Below are 22,607 nucleotides of genomic sequence, written 5' to 3'. Positions count from 1 at the left end.
AGACATTGCTCATAGGGGTATTGAGTTTTCATTCTAAAAACCATTTCTTGAACAACTCTAAACCTCCTATGGAAACCTGGGCATCTCTTACCCAATTAGCTTTATCATAGAAACCCTCTACTACACTACCCTAGGGTGTTTTGGAATGAGCTCCCTCCCCTTAGTTATCATGTACAGACAAAGGGAATTTTTCTAGAAAGTCATCGTGCACAAAGCATTTTAGATAATTAGTCTATCGCATAAATTCTTTCCGTGGAGGCATTTTGAGATTTAAAATTTTACCACACCAAATTCCTACTACTCAAAAGTTTAAGAGCACTTACCTATGAAATTTTGCTTCACTCTATAAAATTCTTTGCTACAATTCACTGGGTTTCTCTGCAAAATTATGTGCCCTAGCTCTAAAAATTCTCTGTGCTCCGATAGCTTTTTACAATTATATGGTTAAATAATGCTGAGATCATGAATTATATTCAAGCATTGAAATCAAATGAATGAGCTATGTACCATATTAACTTCCAGTAGCCGTTATTCTCAAGTTGCATAAAAAATTCAAATCTTATCCGTTGATTTCATCGGATCAAATGACTTTAATTAAAAAAGGTAACAAGCTTTATGGCCTTAAGAACATGGCCATGTGTTGAATTACTTCTTACCCACATTCCTTAAATTTTTGGCATCTTAAAATTGTCGGTAAGTGCTATCTGTTGATCAAGACAAGATCAACGATTGCACAAGTTTACAATTGAATAAGGCCCAGTCAGCTGTACTAACCAATAGGAAGTCTCTATGTGAATTTGTGTCTTCTAACAACCTCCATGCAAGTGAGTCCCATATTAAATTTTGAAGAAGTGGTGCTTTACATCATCTTTTCCATGTGTCAAGCTAGCACATTCTCGCTTTCCTTATCCAATGAGCACCTTCATAAAGTGGGCATGTGTCAACCATTGATCCTAACAAGTTCAACAGTGACACAACTCAAACCATTTAACTCTTTGAAATAGGAGTACTAACATCACCATGGACACATGTCCACATGGTGCATACTCACTTTGCTTAAAATTCTTTCAAGTTCCTAATGTGGGCATGCACCCTTCATTGATCTGATCAAAATTGATGGTAGGAAAAAATTTTGTCTGCTATGGTTACAACATGCATTTAATAATAAAATCTTTAAACCTTGTGCTCTGACAAATCTAATTACTCCATTAATTGTTATAATTTCTTCGCCTGTAGCATAAGTACTTCCAGCTAGGCACATCTAACATGCAGTAAGGCATGACTCAATATTCTCTCCTAATCTTGGGCCCACTATGACACGTGACACAAAGGCGCATACCTGCATTTGTTATTTCTCAAGTAGCTTCATAATGCAAGCTTTCACTAGCCCTTGATCTTTGAAAGATCTATGGTTCATAAAACTTTGATCCTATTTGGTAGAAAAACTTCTTCATTGGCACAATTGGCAGTACATATCAACAATCATTTTATAGCTTGGCACACTGTAGCACACACTTAGAGATTCTTGACCCCACCTTGCTACATGTCGCAATATCGCTTGGCTTCTTTATTTATCTCTCATGTAGCTTGAAAATGTGGGCATGCACCGAACTTTGATCTGATATAGATCAACAGTCATAGAATTATGTGTCTTAAAATACCATGTCAGCCGAACTGATGAATAAAATACTACCTTGTAGTCTAACTCATTTGACAACTTCCATAGAAGAAACCTCAACATTATCCTTGGAAATAGTGGGCCCATGCTACCAAACTGTGCTACATGTCCTATTTGTGCTTCCCTACATTATTTAATTCTTGAGCATCTTCTAATTGTAGGAAATCACTAACCCTTGATTTAAATGAAATCAATGGTTGATGAATCTTGGTAACAAAGAGATACCTCTATTAATAAATCAACCAATGACATCAAATGAGTTCTAGAACATGCACAAAAGGTACTGACAAGTCTACAAAAAGGTTCTAACAATTTATGAATAATCATAATCTTTGCGGTGCACTAAGACTTTAAACAAGCAAGGGCTACATGCCATCAAAGCACATGCCCACATTGTTTAAAAACCTTGCATCTCAACATTCCAGGAATGAGATAATTGTTGATCTGGAAAAGATCAATGGTCACACAAATTCTATGTCACATAGGATATTTCTTCAATAAAATAATCTAGCCAAATGCAAACAAAGCATAATGAATAACGTTTAAATGAGATTTTAATGAAGTCATGCTTGCGTAAGCCCAAACTTAGGGTAGAAATGATATGCCTTAAAATCATTTTTGAAAAATTACTTTCAAATTTTTTTCAAGACTAAGGTAAAATAAAATAAGGCATTAGGGTTTTACACAATTAGGGTTTTTCAATGATTGCTCTACTAACAAACCTTGAGAATTTAATAGAATTTCAATGACATAGAGACCATGATGTGAACTAGGGCAATCTAAGGATTTGAAAAATACAAGGAAAAAAACCCTAATTTGCAAGATACAATGTCTTAAATGATTTTTCATTAAATTTTTAATTTTTTTTGCATTGTGAAAAATCAAACCAATAGTGGCTCTGTCTGGGGATGATAGACTACTTGAGTCTATGCAAGAATTTAGAATCTTTGAAAGAGTAGACCACATACTTTACTTTAAATGAAAACTTCTTTAGAGAGCATAGAGCACATAGAAACAAGAAACTAGACTGCACAAGGATATTTACATGGATTTACAATATACACAAAATGTACAAGCAAACAAGGAAACCTAAATCTACTGTTCATGGAAAAATAGATACTTTAAGAAAAGTACATTTTCAAGAATTATCCATGAACTAGAAATTCAAGAATATCTCTGGTTAAATCCTTTAGGAAATATGAGTCCTCTCCATTTGTATCACAAATGCAATATGGGCCAAGCCAGATTGGGTCAAATTTGCCATGCTTTCCTTTATCCTCCATTCTAGCATTCCACTTTAATACCATTGCACCTACTTCAAATTTCCTCTCAATGGCTCTTTTGTCATATAAATGTTTCACTGTGATTGTAACTTGGAATTCTAAATAGAGGACTCTCTCCTCGCTTCCTCTAGTTGTCAGATGTCATCCATTCTAAGTTGCATCTCATCAACAATATCATCTTCATATAATTGCATAAATTTATACATCTCCTTTAAGTTATTCTATGGGAGTCTAGCCTATATACCATAGACCAAGTCAAATGGAGCACATCCAATGGCTTTTTTCACAGTAACCGTGTCAGCCCATAGGGCTAATGACAATTTTGAATCCCAGGCCCTCTTATTTTCCCCTAGAATCCTCTTGATGATTTTTAATATACTCTTATTACTTGAATATTCCTAACCATTCCCTTGAGGATGATAAGGTGAAGATGTGTAACCTATAATGCCATACTTGTTACAAAAAATCTTATACTCTTCAGATCTAAAACACATAACATTATCAGTCACAATTTTCTGTGGGCATCCAAATCTGGTCACAATGTTGTTTAAAATGAAATTAATGACTACCTTACTTGTTGCACTCTTAGTAGGGACTAGCTCAACCCACTTGGTGAAATAATCAGTAGCTACCAAGATCCATAAATGTCCACCACTGGATTTGTTTGTGATCTCACCTATAAAATCAATTCCCCATTGTTGAAATGGTGCTTGCACTTCAACTGGTCTCAATGGTAAATTCCCAGAGAATTTTAACTTTCCACTAAACCTTTGACAAGCATCACAAACCTTTACAAACTCATAAGCATCTCTAAAAAGTGCTGGCCACTGAAAACTACCCTTAAGAATTTTATGAGCAATGGTCTTAGCCATATAATGACCACCACATACACCTTTGTGAATTTCTTTCAAAATTCTTTTAGACTCAATTTCATCTACAAATTTCAAAATTACCCCCTCCATACTTCTCCACCATAATTGTCCTTGCACTATAACATACCTTATGGCCTGTAACTTCAAAGATCTTTTCTAGATATCTATTTATTCTGATGGAGATTTCATGTTTTGTAAATAATAGATCACATCCTTGTACCAGTCAGAAATATCCATATCACAAAGATTTTCTTTGCAACTATCATCCAATTGGTTTATTTGGTTTGCCTCTAAATTGGATTCTATCATTAATTTGGCCAAGCCTTGGCCCCTAACCAATTTAGTGATCTGAATGTCAATATTGAATTCCTGTATTCTATTTATCCATCTACATCTCCTGCCAGATACCTCTTGTTGTGAAAAAATATCCTTCATAGCAGTAGTAGAAACAAAAGGAATGATAGTGGCTCCCATTAAGTAACACCTAAAAGCCTTGAATCCTTTCACCAGTGCATATGACTACTTTTCATTTATGTCATACTTGAGTTTTTTTGCTTGCAAGAATTTGCTAAAAAATGGAGTGGGCTACTCATAACCTTCCTCATTTTTTTGTAACAGTACTACAACAACAGTGTGAAATGAGGCAAAGGAAAATATATGCATTTTTTTATCATAATTAGGTGCTCTAAGAATAGGGGCATCCTTAATAGCCTGTTTGATCTTCTGGAATGCAATGCTAGGTTCACCATCCCATTTACTCTCAGATCCTTCATTTAGCATCCTTGATATAGGCCTACTAATCTTTTCAAAATTTGTCACAAATCTCCTGAGAAAATTTATCTATCCAAAGAATGACTAAATACCTTTAACACTTTTGGGTTTCTAATTCTTGTCTATTGCTTCTACCCTATTAGGATCAATCCTCACTCCATGCTTACCAACTAGATGTCCTAACAACTTTCCTTCAGTAACACCAAAACTACATTTCCTTGGATTCAAAGAAATACCATACTTGAGGGCTCTAATAAATACCTTTTCCAGATGTATGCAATGATCATTCTCATCCTTGTAATAAGCAGTGAGGTCATCCTAATATACAACCAAAAACTTATCAATGATATCAGCAAAAACCACATCCATAACCCTTTGAAAAGTATCCCCATCATTAGTAAGCCTAAAAGACATCCTAACATAAACTTAAGTACCCCATGGAGTAGTAAAAGTAGTCTTGAACTGTTCTGATTCTTTAAAAACCACTTGATTATAGCCTAAAAATCCATCCATCATAGACATCAGTTCAGAACCAGTAACCCTTTGTAACATAGCTTCCATATTTGGCAATCCATAATTATCTTTTAATGAAGATATATTAAGATTCTTGAAGTCAACACATAACCTTATGTCTCCATTTTTCTTCCTAATAGGAACTAAATTAGATACCCAAGAGGAATGTTTAATATGCTTTATAATCCCAACATCTCTTAACTTGACCAATTCATCTTGCATGTTGGGGGCAGAGGTAGGATTTATTGGCCTCTATTTTCGTCTAAATGGCTTAGAATCTAGTTTCAAAGGGATATCATAATGAAAAAGATCTTCCCTATAGGCTTTTAAGTCATCATATGAACATGCAAACACATGTCTATACTTCCTTAGCAGGTCTATTAGATCTTTCCTAATTTTAGGAGGCAATTTCTTACCAATATATACTTTTTAAGGTGTTTCCTGAGTTCCCATGTTTACCTCCTCTACATCTTTGGCATTATACTCACTGGTATTCATTTGTGACCTATCCTGGTTGTCAAAAATAGTTCCTAAAACAACTAAACCCTTTGGGATTTTATTTTTCTTTAACTGCACAACTTCCTACCCAAAAATAACATCCTTTCCATATATATTTTCTACATAAGCTGCACAATCAATTTCTTGTCCTGACAACATATTCTCACATTTCAAAAATCTCAGAATATGCTTATCATCTTCAAACACTTGCCAATTTTGGACATTATTAGGAATAGAGGGTCTAGTTTGAGTCTCAACTTTGGATATGCCAACAAACATAACATCATCAGGTTTTATTGCTATATTTGATAACAAATATACCATTTTATTGTTAGCCCTATCTTTCCAAAGTATCCCAAATGCATCAAAACATTCAATCATATCCCATACAACATCTCTATATTGTTTTAATCTTTTGTTTTTTGACACATAAGCATTTCTTACTTGGGATACAACCAAGTCAGAATCTCCTATAATATATAAACATTTTATCCCATGCTTATGAGCTAGTCTAAGGCCCAATATTAAAGCTTCATATTCTTCTCTATTGTTGGTACAAGGGAAACTTAAAGTAAAAGAGAATTTGTATGTTACCCCTACTGGAGATATCAAAAATATACCTACCCCTCCTTCATCTTTGTAGAAAACACCATCAAAGAACATGGTCCATAAATCTCCCTTATCTATTTTTGTATCAGCTTCTACTTCCATATGAGATTTATGCTTTTCCTTCTTCAAAGTCAAAACCTCTACTCTGAATGCATTGACATCTGTATCCACAAAGTTTGTCATATCGTCCTCAATATATTCTTCTATCATATATATGCTCTTTGGTTCTCTATTTATTTTTACCAAATTCCCATCAATGTTATAAGTAGCAAATGATAGATCACATTGCAAACTTCCTCCCATGGCAGCACTCCATTTTCTAGATAATAACATACCATATTGAGGTGGAATATCAATAACCAACACACTCATAGTAAGTTCTTTGTCTAGAAAAGCTATCAATCTATAAGGTAAGGCATTAATAGTACCTATGACTATCACTTCTCTTTTATCCATGGCACAACATCTTCCCTAACTGGTATCAAATTTCAAACCTAGTTCCTTCATTATTTCAAAAGGCATAATAGTATTGGAAGCACCAGAATCAATCATGCAATTTTTTAATGTTTTACCATTTACTATGATACTCAAGAAAAATGGCTCAACACTTCCCAAACATTCATTAATAGAGCTATCCAAAAACATTTGAGGAATCTAAGACACAACTACTTCAACTTCTTTATCTTTTACCTTTTCTTTGCTTCCCTACTTGGGATCATGAATCTCATTGCAATCTTGTTTTGTCTTTACATCAGCATTTCCTAACCATGTTATGGCTTTATTCCTATGTTCAAGGATCCTTAATAATTTAGACAAAGGAACTTTAAAAGTGATCTATGATAGAACATTAAACATATCTATAGAGGAATCTAAGGGATTATCAATAGTCATATCCTTTTTCTCATGATGTTTATCAGAAGTAGCTTGATATTTCTTGTCATTTATAGTGATTACTTTTGATACCTTTCCAATCAAATTTCTTAGGAAAATTATTTGTGAATTCTAACTCCTTAAGATTTACTCCTTTCTTTGGTTCCCAATTTTTACCTAAAATTTTGACCTTCACAGCAAGAATTTCTTTAGGCTTTACAATTTCCTTTTTCTTAGGGTTAGCTTTCTTGATAAATATACTAGCCACCTTACCATTATCAACATTTTGAGCCATATGTTTGGTTTGTACTAGAGCTACCATGCTAGCAGTAATTTGATCAACCTCTTCTCAAAAAGGCTTCCTTAGTATCACCTCCTCTCTAATAGATGCCATGTTACATACATTGTCCTTAGCATCACTCTCTTCATCAAAAAATACCTGCTACTGCATATGACTTTGAAACTATCTTTGTTCCATTACATCTCTGTCAGGATCATCACTCTCATAATGGTCATAATGTGACTCAAACATATTGCATCCTAAATCATCACTACTTTCTTCATGTTCTTGATTTTCTTCTACCTCAGTTTGGTTTCAAGAAAATGACAAAGCTACTACACAATATTCAAGAGCATGAGGTAGCTAACAAAAAAAAAACCATGTGGGTTCAGTAGTGGGTTTAGGGTCATCTACCACATTTATGGAATTCTTGGATAAAGGATCAGGGGTAACCTTGTTACTAGTGTTCTTAGGAGGAGGAACATTGGGCTGACCATCCTTCCAAATAGTGTTTATAAGGGAAATTTTGCAATCTATTTTGTCTACCAAAATTGGACTGGCAAGGGACCTTATTTTCAGTGGGATTCCTATCATTTTTTTCTTGGGGAGATTCAAACCTTTAATAGCATTCAAGACTTGACTCATCTCACTAGGCTACCACTCTTTCCCTCCCATAGATCTATGCTCTTCTTTTCTATTTCCCTTACTCCCAAATAACCTAGGATCATTTCTTTTTTTCTCTAATCTCCCTAAAATCCTCAAATTATTTTGTTTATTGATAGCAATTCTAAAAGCATCTATTAAAGTTCTAGGCTCCTTATTCCTAAGCTAATATGCCATTTAACCATCAAAGGCATTCAAATAACTAATCATACATACCTTATCATCAACTTACATCGATTGCATTAGCTTATACATCCTCTTTTGGAACCTAGTGTTGATGTTGGTAACATATTCATTATACAACTTCTTAATATTATTGAACTCACTTAGAATATAACTTGGATTTTTTTTATCACCATATTGTTCCTTAAAACAATATTCAATGTCTTTCCAATCTGCAATAGATGATTCAGGGAGCCTCTTGAACCATTTTCTAGCATCTTTAGTTAATGATTGAACAAATAAATTCAATGATAACATCTTCAGCTTCAACCTCATAATCACTAATCATGTCAAGAAAGTTCCTCAAATGATCCTCACAAGTGATAGCATTATTTCCAGCAAACTTGGGCAATCTTTTCCTCATTTCTTGTGGGATAGGGTTAGGAAAACCAAGAATACCCTCAAAGCATATCTACCTATAGTCTTCTAACTGAATAGATCTTCTTTGTAAATCAACCTTAGAAACATTGACAACATTTATTTCATTATTGTTAAAAGCATTACTTGTACTATGATCTGCAGTATATTTATTGGGATCCATTTTTTGTGGTGAAGAAGACAAGAAGGAAGTAGAAAATTTAGCAGTATTCTAATTTGCAATATTTATTCTATCATTATCCTTAGGAGAAAATATAGATTGCTTCTTAGCATTTTCTAGAAACTTAATTTTATTATTCATCTCAGCTATGGCTGCCTCATTCTCCACAATTTCCAATTTCTTAGCCAAAGAATCCTTCACTTTCCTCCTTTTTTCTAACTCAACATCAGAAGGTGACAAATAATCATGGATCTGGATGGGCTTTTTTGGTTCATTTATCCTAACACCAGTTTGCTTTTGTTTTCCCTTATCTTGGACACCAACAACACATTCTACATCTTGTTTAACATCTAGGGTCTTATAACTTTTGATTTGTTGTATCACAAAACCCTCTTGGTTTAGATCTTAATCCTTTAGTAGCTTTTGCTCTTGTATTTTAAGCTATTCAACTTGACCATAATTTTAGGCTTCCAAGCACTAGTTGCTATCTTGTTTTTCTTTTTCAAAGCAACATTTCTCCTTAGTAACTCTTGCTTTTGTTCATAGGCCTTCATGATCTTTTCCTCTCTTTCCTCTCTTTCCTTCTAAAATTTCCTATCAATGGCTTTTGGCTCAACAAGCTACATTCTCAACATTTCATTCTCATTGTGGTTAGGAATGGTAAAATCAGAACCATAGGTCTTCTCATTATTAAAATTTTTAGGCTCTAAATGTTTTGATCTTTCCTTTTTAGGAGAGTAATCTGACATGAAAGGGTTTGTGTTATGTTGGAAAAGATTGTTACTAGTCCTATCCTACAAACTAAATGCATGTGGTTGGACAACCTTTTCTTGACATATCTTTTTAGGAGTATTATAGAAATCATCATCAGACAAAACTGGATGAGATCTAGGCCCCTTGCAAAAAGGTCCCTTTTCAATAGAAATGTAGGTGTTATTTTCTCTTGCCATTTTCTCTTGGGGATAATTTCCCTTCTGCATCTGGGCTCCTTTCATAGCCCAATTTTTCTTTCCTCTAGGAGGAAGATCAGTCTATAACTTAATAGCTGGGTTCTTCTTCACATTTTCTCACGTATTTTTCACACTTCTCATGATATAAAACATTCTTAAACTTGACATTGGTTAAAACCTTTCTGAGTCACCACCCACCTATGGAAAAGTACTACAATAGTTTTTTTGACCTACTAGAATATCATGGGATTATCACGAAAGAAATGGACAAATAGAATGCAACCAATCAAAATTCATTTTGGGACTGTAACTCTTTCTTAGTGGATAAGACACCTTTGCAAGGATTGTACATGTCAGTATACACCTGTAGATCTCTTCTTTTTAAATTCTCAAGGTTTTTCACTAGAAAAGTCCACTAAAACCACAAGTAATTTCATAGGATCTAAAAATTGTAATACTGACACTTGCTCCCTAGCGGAGTTGCCATTTTGTTGGTGTTTAAAACTATTGAACCACAAAATGCTCAACACAAAATTGATAATACTCACATAGTCTAAGGAATAGCCACTTCCTATCAACAACTCTATGTGTAAACCATTTGGACCAACTTCAACAAAACCAAAATGGCTTCCTACTCTTTAGGCTCTGCAAAACCAAGGCAGGTTTACCTAGGGGATACTTTAGATAACCACAGATACATGAGAATTATATTAGTTTCATTTTGATTTTCATCTCTAATTCCTAACACATACACAATTTATCAAATTTATGATACTTTCAAACTAATATGCATCCCTCATAAGTAGATTTGGTCCTAATTCTCCTTAAGTTTACAATTATTTCTGGGAATAGTAGCTACCTAATATCCAGAAGTAAAATATAAATGAGTGTTGACCAAAATTATAACTCTAAAGAAAATGAAACAAGAATAATTTTAAATTTGAGAAGTTTGGATATGTAACAATAGAATTTATTCTCTAACACCTCTAATTTATATGACCCGTGCTTTATCCATAGGGGCAAAGAGTCACCTAATAGCAGGAGATCTTGTTCAATTAACTTGTAATTGAATTTATCAACTGTAATCACCTATTTCCATTCTTATGAGATATCCTTTTCATAAACTCATGACTTCTATTGATCTACTGAAGCATTTACATAATCCCTTGAATTAAAAGCAACAATAAACCAATATAAAACCCATCCAGACTTCATTCAACCAAATGAACCTTATTCAAATGATCTCAAAATTATAAAAACTCATGAAATGGAGACAAAAAATAGTGACACAGATCTAGTTGTATTATCCTTTTGCTGATTAATACAAGAACCAATATAGACTCAATGAAGAACCCATTAATTCATGCTGATACTATCATTTCTATTTGTCATCAGAAAAGTACATAACTGGAAGTAAACTCAAAGACAGCTACACATGACTAGACCAACTGTACTATTTCTTGAAGTTTCCAAAAAATACATCAGAACTTAGACCATCACATTGCCTTAAAGAATCATTTATATAGGCATGAGTTTCAACAAGAAAAGGGCAAATATGATTGACAAGTGTCCTTTACAAAAAGATACTTACATACACCTATCACAAAAAGACAAAAATGTGAATAACATAAAGAATTATACATCAAACATTCTTTTGTGGGTCCCTTTCTATTACACCATTTAGAAAGAAAAGGGTATTATGATATAATTCTTTGATCATTCTTATTCCTCGGAGTAAGTGGCCATCAATCTTGAAAGTGATGAGCCATCTCCAGTTACCTGTAAACTTACGTTAATATGAGGATTCTCCTTGTCTTCATCCTTAACTGTAAGGGTGACAATTACTTTTACACCTTCTTCTTCCTCATCATCTTCTACCTCGTCACCTTCTACCATCTACTCTATAGTCATGAATTTATCTTTCCACTCATTATAAGAAGTTTCATCTAACCAATCAAAATTTAGAACTTCTCTTTGTACAGTTATTAAAGAATTTGCAACTGCCTCTATATCAACAAGGCCCTTTTTGATGGTATTATAGAACAACTATACCTTTACCATCTCTTCATTTGTCATTTCCCATAATAGATGGCCTATTTTATTTATAACTTTATTCATTCTTTCACAAAAAATCTCATCCAACTCCCTCTTCCATTCTTCCTTTTCCTTCACTTTATCAATTGCTTTTAAAGCATAAGGGAATAAATCAAAATTTTCTGCAAAATACTTGGGAAAAAAAATAGTTAATCTTCTTTGAAGAGAATCTTGTTTATCTTCAAAACCTTGCAATTTATTTAACAAATCAAAGATCTTTTCTATTTGATGATAGGGCAATTGGATGATAGATATACACATAGAAATGATATCTTCATCTCTTTCTATCCATTTCTACACAAGGGGTCTGAATATAGCTTCATCTCTCTTCAATTCATCCTTGATAGCTACAATCCTTGTCAGTTGATCAAAAAATGTTTGCCATTCTATCCTATCCACTAGATACATTACACCCTACCTCAATTTCACTTCGAATTGATTATTTAGTTCTACATGCAGTGCATATAGTTTATTCTTCTCTTCTTCAAAATCCTCTACAGTGTAGAACTATGGCCTTTTTGGGGTGTCTAGTATCTCAATAATTGGAGTTGATTTGAAAGGTTCAACAGGTGGTCGTGGGGAGTATTCAATCCTTGGTCTACTAGATTCTCCTACTTTTCTTTTCCCAAGTATTTTTTCAATTTGAGATGCTCTATTTTCTAATGACTGTATCTGCATAGCCCTCTCCTCATATTCTTTTAGTACTTCTTCTTCAAACCTAGCATTGAGTTGAGCTAATCTATCATCTTCTTGGCCAAACACTACACTGCCAAATTTTAGCATTTCTAAAGCCATTCCAATTATTTGCTTATTGCCAACCTCACCAGCCCTAAACATTATTAATGCACTAGAATGCTCTACAGTAGAAATTTACTACAGCCTGGACTTATCCCTTTTCTCAATAGACTAAATAACAAGGGCTTGGTGGTCAACAGTAAACTTGAGTCCTCTATGAGCCTATAATACCTCTTCTTCAATTTTGAATTGGACATCCTTTTGTTTCCTTACGGAATCAAAAACCATGGCATTCACTATATCCCATTTTGGAAAAATGAGGACTCCTGATTGTCTAATTATTTGCCTTCCAGCCCTAGGTGTAAATTGAGAAAAATCATTCAAAAATTTAGACTTTACCTCTTCCTTAATAGCAGAGTTTGATTTATCAGGTTGCTCTACCTTTACCTTCTCACATGTCTTTTCAGTATTGCCTATGTTTAACCTCCAAATTTTTTTTGCAAATACTCTAGACTTCACAAAATTTTCATCATTAATAAACCTCTCAGAGGTTTAGGCAAATATAGGATCTATTTCCTTACCTTGGTAATCAACAACAATTAGATCCAAGGAAGGTGTAGGAGGTTCTTGTGGTTCTCCAATCTCCAAATTAGTTGCAGTAACAATTACATCCCCCTCTCCACCAATTTATCTAATTTGTTCCCTTAAAGACGCTTTATAATCTATCTAAATTGGGGATTGGCTTGGGGAGTACTATTCTACCTAAGAAGAAGAAGACCCTTGTTGTAACTTTTGCTTTTATGGAGCATTAGCTAGAAATGGACTTTCTGGCCTTGGTCTTTGTTGAAGGGGAGCCTATTGCACATTTTGAATCATTATATAACCTTCCCTTCTCTCTAAGGTATACTGGCGAGGAGCCACTATATTTTTTCTATTTATCCTCCTTTGCACCTCTACAGCCTTGTCTGGATATGTCTCAACATATGTGGCCTTCTTCTCATTCATGGTTTGGATTATTATAGAAAAATTGTTCATTAATGCTTACATCTTGGCTCCCCAATTTTTTTTAAATCTTTCAATGGGTCATAGCTAGAGTCAAACACATTAATGAACTCTAGAGTCTTACTGAATACTATCCATTTCTCTTTTCTCAATTCTTGCTCTTGTAAAGAAAAAACATTCTTGATGACATCCTCAGGATAGTATACCTGGTGCACCATGCGAGCAACCTTTGTCCTCTCTCTTAAGAGGTCATAGAATCCTTCAGGGTCAATAAATCTGGCATGAGGTTCTACCATGTTGTATCTATCCAGGAACAAGTTGAGATGTCTCCACCCTTTCCTCACAAAAATGAAATCATGCACTACAGTAACAACTAGAAAGAATGTACCCTTCTTTGGAAAATTTCTTTCATCAATAGTGCCTACTTTCCATAACAATTCTACTATCCCTATTTTCAGTGGCACATGGAATGGTAACACATGAAACTTTCCCAAGAAGCCATACACTCTTAATACTATTGAGACATTATAACATATTATATCCCCCAAAATATGACTAACTAGTAGCCCTTTTACATGGTCCTTAGGTCTGATTGATTCTAGTAATGCTTGTGGAATCTTAGGGCTATCTCCTCTCAAGAGAAATTTGAGCTTTGATGCAAAATATTTTTCAAATCTCACATAACTGGCATCTGTAGCCTCTGAGGTCATATGCACCCTCCATAACTAAACTGGATTCCTTTCTCCATCCCTGGTTATTTCTATCTCCATACCCTTGGAGAAAAAGGTAAGTCCCTTGTACAAGCATACATACATGAGAAACGAATACCAACATAATGGTTTGTCCACTTTCCTCCATGCTATCCCCACCAAACCATTGTGAATTTCCTTTGCAAGAAAAGTAGCAAAATCTAGAATAGTGCTTATCCCAAATTGAAGAGTTTGAGCCTTAATAAGTATAATTAAGCCTGGGATTTTCTCACATTCATCCATTCCAAAAATATTGCAAAGCAAAAAATATAATGCCTAAGCCCTAAGGTTAAAATGTCTTCTTAATAATGGCTCTAGGGTGCTAGCAGTAATCACATACAAAGTACCAATTTTAGCAGCATGCTCCTATAGTGGCCCTGTCCTTAAGTAAATCCTTTGAGCATTGTACCTTTCTTGAAGGTCATCCATATCAATGATTTCATGCATGGCATGGTTAGGGTTGAGGTTGAAAACCTCACCAATCAGTTTAGGGCAGACCCTAAAAAGATTCATTGCACCATGGTTCTTTACCCACCCTGTAATTGGATCACATTTCTTGGCTAAATCCAGCAATAAATCACTATCAAAGAAAAATATAGGGACTGTTAATTTCCCAATATCAAACTTCCAGACATTGCTCATAGGGGTATCAAGTTTTCATTATGAAAACCATTTTTTGAACAACTCTAAACCTCTCATGGAAACTTGGGCATCTCTTACCCATTTAGCTTTATCATAGAAACCCTTTGCAATAGCTACCCTAGGGTGTTTTGGAATGAGCTCCCTCCCCTTAGTTATTTCATGTACAGACAAAGGGAATTGTTCCAAAAAGTCATCATGCATAGAGCATTTCAGATAATTAGTCTATCTCATAAATTCTTTTCACGGATGCATTTTGAGATTTAAAATTTTACCACACCAAATTTCGACTAATCAGGAGTTTAAGAGCACTTAACTGTGAAATTTTTCTTCACTCTATGAAATTCTTTTCTTCAATTCATTGGGTTTCTCTTCAAAATTCTATGCCCTAGTCTAGAAATTCTCTATGCTCTGATAGCTTTTTGCAATTTTGTGGTTCAATAATGGAGAGATCATGAATTATATTCAAGCATTGAAATCACACAAACAAGCTCTGAGCCATATTAACTTCCAATAGCCATTATTCTAAAGTTGCATAAAAAATTCAAATCTTATCCATCAATTTCATTAGATCGGACGGCTTTAATTCAAAAAAGTAACAAGCTTTATGGCCTTAAGAACTTGGCCATGTGTCACATTATCGATTACTCACATTCCTTAAATTTCTTGCATCTTAAAATTGTGGATAAGCACTATCCATTGATCAAGACAAGATCAATGATCGCACAAGTTTACAATTGAATAAGGCCCAATCAACTATACTAACCTATAAGAAGTCTCTATGAGAATTCGTGTGTCCTAACAACCTCCACGCAAGCAGGTCCCATATTAAATTGCAAGAAAGTGGTGCTTGACATCATCTTTGCCATGTGTCATGCTGGTGCATTCCTACTTTCCTTATCCAATGAGCACCTTCATAAAGCAGGCATGCATCAACCATTGATCTTAACAAGATCAATGGTGATGCAGCACAAACCATTTAACTCTTTAAAACAAGAGTGCTGACATCACCACAGACACGTGTCCACATGGCACATACCCACTTTGCTTAAAATTCTTTCAAGTTCCTAACGTGGGCATGCACCCTTTGTCGATCTAATCAAAATTGATGGTAGGAAAAAAATTTATTTGCTATGGTTGCAACATGCATTTAATAATAAAATCTTTAAACCTCATGCTCTAACAAATATGATTACTACATTAATTGCTTGAATTTTTGCACCAGTAGCATAAGTACTTCCAGCTAGGCACATCTGACAATAAACAAGGTGTGAGTCAACATTGTCCCTAATGTTGGCCCCACTATGACACGTGGCACAAAGGCACATACCCGCATTTCTTATTTCTTAAGCAGTTTCATAATGTGAGCTTGTGCTAGCCCTCAATCTTTGAAAGATCTATGGTTGATAAAACTTTGATCCTATTTGGTAGACAAACTTCTTCATTGGCACAACTAGCAGTACATATCAGCAATTTTTTTACAACTTGGCACACCATAACACACACTTAGAGATTCTCGACCCTACCTTGCTATGTGTTGCAATACTGCTTGCCCACTTTATTTATCTCTTGTGCAACTTGAAAATGTGGGCATGCACCAGCCTTTGATCTCACATAGATCAGCGGTCATAGAATCATGTGTCTTAAAATATCATGTCAGCCAAACTGATTAATAAAATATTGCCCTCCAGTCCAACTCATCTGACAATTGCCATGGAAGACACCTCAACATTATCCTTGGAAATGGTGGGCCCATGTTGTTAGACTGTGCTATGTGTCCTATTTGTGCTTCCCCACATTATTTAATTCTCAAGCATCTTCTAATTGTGGAAAAGTGCTAACCCTTGATTTAAATGAAATCAATAGTTGATGAATGTTGGTGACAATGAGATACCTCTATTAATAAATCAACCAATGACATCGCAAGAATTCCAAAATGTGCACAAAAGGTACTAACAAGTCTGCAAAAAGGTTCTGACAATTTATGACTAATCACAATCTTTATGGTGCACTGAGACTTTAAACAGGAAAGGGCTACATTTCATCAAAGCACATGCCTGCATTGTTTAAAAACCTTGCATCTCAACATTGTGGGAATGCGATACCCATTGATCTAGAAAAGATCAACGGTCACACAAATTCTGTGTCACATAGGATATTTCTTCAATAAAATAATCTAGCCAAATGCAAACAAAGCATAATCAATAAGGTTTAAATGAGATTTTAAGAAGTCATGATTGTGTAAGCCCAACCTTAGGGCAAAAATGATATGCATTAAAATCATTTTTGAAAAATTACTTTCGAAAATTTTTCAAGACTAGGGTAAAATAAAATAAGGCATCAGGGTTTTACACAATTAGGGTCTTTCAATGATTGCTTTGTTGACAAACCTTGATAATTTAATAGAATTTCAATGACACAAAGACCAGGATATGAACTAGGGCAATCTAAAGATTTGAAAAATACAAGGAACAAAACACTAATTTAAAAGATACAATGTCTTAAATGATTTTTCATTAAATTTTCAAAAAAATTCTGCACTATTAAAAATCAGAGCAATAGGGTGAAGTGATCCTTTCTCCATTTGATGTGATGCAAACATCTTTATTTTTCCATGTCTTTTTCATCTCATCTTTGATGTGTTCAACATTTTCCTTGCCTTTACCTTTATCATATTCACAACTTGGTGCCTTTGACCTAGTTGGACAATATTTACTGATGTGACCAGTCTTCAAATAGCTAAAACATGTGATTTGGCTCAACCACCTTTTGTAATTGCCATTAAAGTGTGTCCTATTATAGTTCTCAGGAACAATTCCATATTCTTGACAATAATGACAACTATATCTTGTGTTATAATCCCAATTGTAAGAGTTCCCATTGTTTCTTACCTTTGTTGGCTTGTTTGATGACCACACGGATTTTGATCTACATTCAAAGGCTCTATGTGCATACTTTTGACAGTTATAGCGATATCCTTCAAATCTTTGTGTATGCAAGGTCTTGATTCTGCATTCATGTGCTTGATGACCTTTCTTGTTGCACTTATGACAATGAATCATGTTCTTAGGCTTGACATTCTAATTTTTATTTTTGCTCTTGAAAATATTAGCAGTATTTCCTTTCTTACCACAATTGTGACAAGTAGGTTTGGAGTTCTTACCCTTGATATTCCTTTCTTTAGCAACTATGGATGATTCTCCTTCTTCAGTGCTTGTGTAACCAAATCCTGATGTATCATTGTTAAAACTAGGGGATCTTAATAATTATTCAAAATATTTGATGGCTTCATTTGGCTTGTTAAAACTTTCAACAAATTCCTTTTCTCTCTTTAGGTCACTCTACAATTGTTCATTCTACAACTTCAATGTAGTTATCTCAATATCCTTGACATTCAATTCATAGTTGGCATTCATCATTTGACTTAGAGTATCCAATTGCATGTTGGAAATCTTGGTTAACTTTGTTGACTTCTCTTCCAATCTCTTGGCCATAATTCTTTTGTCTTATTTAATCATGGCTTTGTCTTCCATAGCCTTCTTCTTTTGTTTAGTCACTTCACATAGTAGTATAGCTTGTAATTCTTGTTCTAGCTTGAGAATTCTAATTTCCTTAGCTTGGATTCTATTCTTTTCCATTAGATCTGTAACTATTGCATCAAATTCATTGGAGTCACCATCTACAAATAGCTTGGTAGTGTCTATCTCTTTGTATAGTGTGTCATTCTCTGCAATATCAATCTCTTTCTTTCCCTTCAAGGATTTCTTTAGTTCCTCTCTTGCCTCATTTAGTTAATGTAGTATAAGATGTATTTTAATCTCTAATTTTTAGTAGTCTTTCCCAACTTGTAGACTTCCATTTCAAGATCTTTCCTCAAAGCTACAAAGCTTCTCTTTTAGAGAACAAAGCTCTAATTCTAATTGTTGGAATTACAAGTGGAAAGAGTAAACTTCTGGGGGGGTGGGTGAATAAGTAGTTTAACCTTGGACCCATAAAAATTTCACCATTCATTCATCACATGCATTAACAAGTAAGCTAAAATAATATGTAAAGCATATGCACCTAAATAACCACATAAGCATTCACACACATAACACCAGACATGTTTGCCCACAAACCCTCGAAGTGAGAAGGTAAAACTAGGGTAGAGATGACACGCACAAATCTTCACTACTATAGTAATAAAATGTATCCAATGAAGGTTACAATATTTTGACCATGAAACATGATCTAACTTGTGAAAGGTCTGTCTTGTTAAAGGCTTACAAAGATTGTTAGGTCTCACCCTATTAGAGGATTTCAACACCCTACTAGAAGTGAGCCTTGTTAGAGGAATTCAACTTAAAAATAAGTAAGCATCTTATTAAAGGATTTCATATAGCCTGTTAGGACTACTCTGTTAAGAAACTTAACTAAAATCACTTGTTAAAATGTCTTAGCATAGATCTTGTGATTGGCACTTGCTTGCCTAATAATAGATCACCTTTAAACAATAATCTGATTGATCCTTCACAATCAGATGTATCAATGCTATATCCTTCTCTATCCTCTATTCTTCTCAAACTAATTATGCAATTCACTCTATAACTTTTAAGTCACCTTGAATGCTCTGGAAACTATCTTGTTCACTCCAATTCCTTCCACATTCACTCTCCTCTATCATAAAGAGTTTAGGGCTTCATCCTTCTTAAGAAGACTTTGGTGGCTTAGGGTTAGGTATGAATCTACTGTTGAGATTCATCTATTTTTTTGCTTAATCCTTCGCATTTTATGATTGGTTGCATATAATTGTATAGGGAATCCAAATAGAGATTCATCCAAAATATCAAAATCTATCTTTAAGTTGGCTCAAAAATTCTTTACATAGTTGTTTGTGCCATTACAAACAAATATGTCAAAATTGTGTCACTCGGCATATGAAGTCACAGATGCTTGGCATGGACTATTTTGTATACTGTAACTAGGTATAGTAAATTTTGTTGTCTTCTGGTAATAATAATCACTGTTAAATTAGGAGACAACAATGGCTAAGGAAACAAGGAAGAAATTTATCCTAATTACTCTGATGAAGACATTGTAGTTAAAGTTAGTGATGATGAAGATGATCATCCTGAAAGCTTGGAGTGGGAAAAACAAAGGAATAAGAAACAAAAGATGGTGGAGATTCCACAAAAGGCTCAACAAAAGGCCTTGAAAATCCTTGTTAGGGGTAGCTAGTGCTTTGATGATGTTAGAAGGAGACATCTAATAGCTTAAGCCTCTGAGGATGAGCAAAGGGATAAGAAACTACAATTACAGCTCAGATGATTGATGATAAGATCATTGAAGACAATCAATTCATGATTGATGATAACTTCATCAAAACTAAAGAATTCAAGAGTTTTATGTTGATATTGAAACAAAATGAGTTGTCTCTACAGATGAAGCTAGGTGATTCTGATGAGGTAGTTATTGAGTTAGTGCAAAAACAACAAGAATATGATCCTCGTAGTGAAATCCTCATTGTAGAGAAGGCCAAAGATGTAGTAGGAAGAAGTGGTATGACTGTCTTCCTAGGATGGGATATCACTTTCTCTTTTCTACAAGACCAAAGAAGAAGACAAGCTAAGTCTATTTCATTTGAAGATGAAAATCAGCTGGGAGAACTAAGAGGGTTAGTATACAATATTGATGCTCAAACAATGGCTATATGGAGTCTAGCTTGAGAGCATAAAAAAACTACCATAATGGAAATCAAAGAGTTCCAAAGAGGGAATGTTGTGTTTTGGAATGTGCACTCTACCTCCAATATCCAAATATATGGGATGCAAATTTAAGTGGCATTGCTAGGAAAGAACAAGATAAATGTACTTGAAGCACAGTTAGAGGGAGCTAAATTGAAACCAGGAGGCACTATGAGGAAGAAATGAATAAGACTTATCTCTTAGAGAAGAAAACCTTTAGAATGGAGAATGAAATAGTAGCAATCATAAACATTGTCATATTAGCTACATAGGCTAAAGACTAGGGCATCTAGATAGAGGGGCAAGCATCAAAGGTAGTAGGTACATCAAGTTAGGCCATGTAAGTTGATGAAGAGGATTTATAATTAGGAAAGGATATTGAAATCATAACCATTAAGATCTTTCTAGTTCATAAAATAAATGCATTAAAATTGGTCTCCCAAAATGTGCACAACAACTATCTTGTATTGCAAGGAGAAGAATATAGATGTTTAAAGGTAGTTACCCTGCTATCTCCTCTCTTTAACACATGGGGTCCTTGAAATCCATTTTTTGATAGCCTTGAACCCTTTTTGGCATAGAAGAAAGATCTACCCAAGGTAACTATTATAAACACCAGAAAGATGATTGATAAAGTAAGAGATTTGAATGGTTTCTTTGGTGGAAAATTGTAATTAATTCAAAATCAAATGAAAGAAATTTCCACAAGAACACCCAATTTTGTGCCTACAATTTTAGAAAGTGATGGAATAGTTAAGGATTGGGTGGAATGATCAACATCTTTTGATAGTATTCTAAACCATCCTAGATTCCTAGCATACTACAATGATGAGGTAGGTGTAGTAGTGGTGTATGATTTGATTGACATGCTCTACAAATTAGAGTCAAAAATGTCAAAAGTAACTGCAAAGGTTAAGGAAATAGAAGATGCTAAATGGAACAAATTCTTGAAATAATTAGATGTAGTTAGGGATGCCACTTGACCTAATATAGACACAGACATAGGCATTTGGAAAGTCATTACATATATAAAGGCCCTACCATTTGGGGAGAGTGATTAGGCAATGCAAGAATATAGTTAGGATGTAGTTAGAGGAAAAAGGAGCCAAAAAAAGTCAAGGAAAGTGATAGGAGCTTGAAGATAAATAAAATTATGTTAAAGACACTTGCTGAAAGTGCTGCCTACTAGTTTTGTAACTACATTTCAAAATTTTGATCAAAGTACAAAAAATGTTTGTATTGTAACAAAAGATAAATTTTTTGGAAATATTATGATAGGCTAAGTTATTTATAGGGGAGAGGTGAATCAATAACCAATAAAACTTAATTCTTAATAACAATTAATCCTTCATGTGTATTCTGATCTAATTGCATGCATGAGAAACTGAAAACATTAAAACATTCAAAACACAATGACACACAATTTGGTGACTCCACAAGCTTTAATAGTGTAGTATAAAGTTGGCTTGTTAAGGCTTATAATGATCACTTTTAATGATCTGCCCTATTAGGAACAATAGGGACTGTTAGGTCCACCTTGCAAAAGGATAAACATACAGTGAAGTATGCACTTAGTAAAGAGATTTACATAAGATTGTTAAGTCTACCTTGTGAAAGGATTTGACTGATCCACTTGTCAGGATGAAATAGTAGCTGATCTCTAATGTATAACTTGGTTTGTTGAATGAGATTCCTCCGAGTATAGTAATCACCTTGCTGTGATAGATAAATCTTTGCTGAGCTCCTTATACTATTGTAGCCTTTTTAATTTACTCTTTTTCTCTTTTCTTCTTATTACATTAATTCCATACTATCATGTTGGATGTGATACAATATATTACATATATACCAGTCCAATTTACAAATTACAAAGTCAACCATAATACAAGTTTATACAAAACCACAAAGTCGGCCCAAT

This window comes from Cupressus sempervirens, chromosome 8, assembly GCF_028749045.1.
Source record: "Cupressus sempervirens isolate cs-2001-9-10 chromosome 8, ASM2874904v1, whole genome shotgun sequence".
NCBI classification, from domain to species: Eukaryota; Viridiplantae; Streptophyta; class Pinopsida; order Cupressales; family Cupressaceae; genus Cupressus; species Cupressus sempervirens.
Note: the sequence above shows the minus strand (reverse complement) of the source record.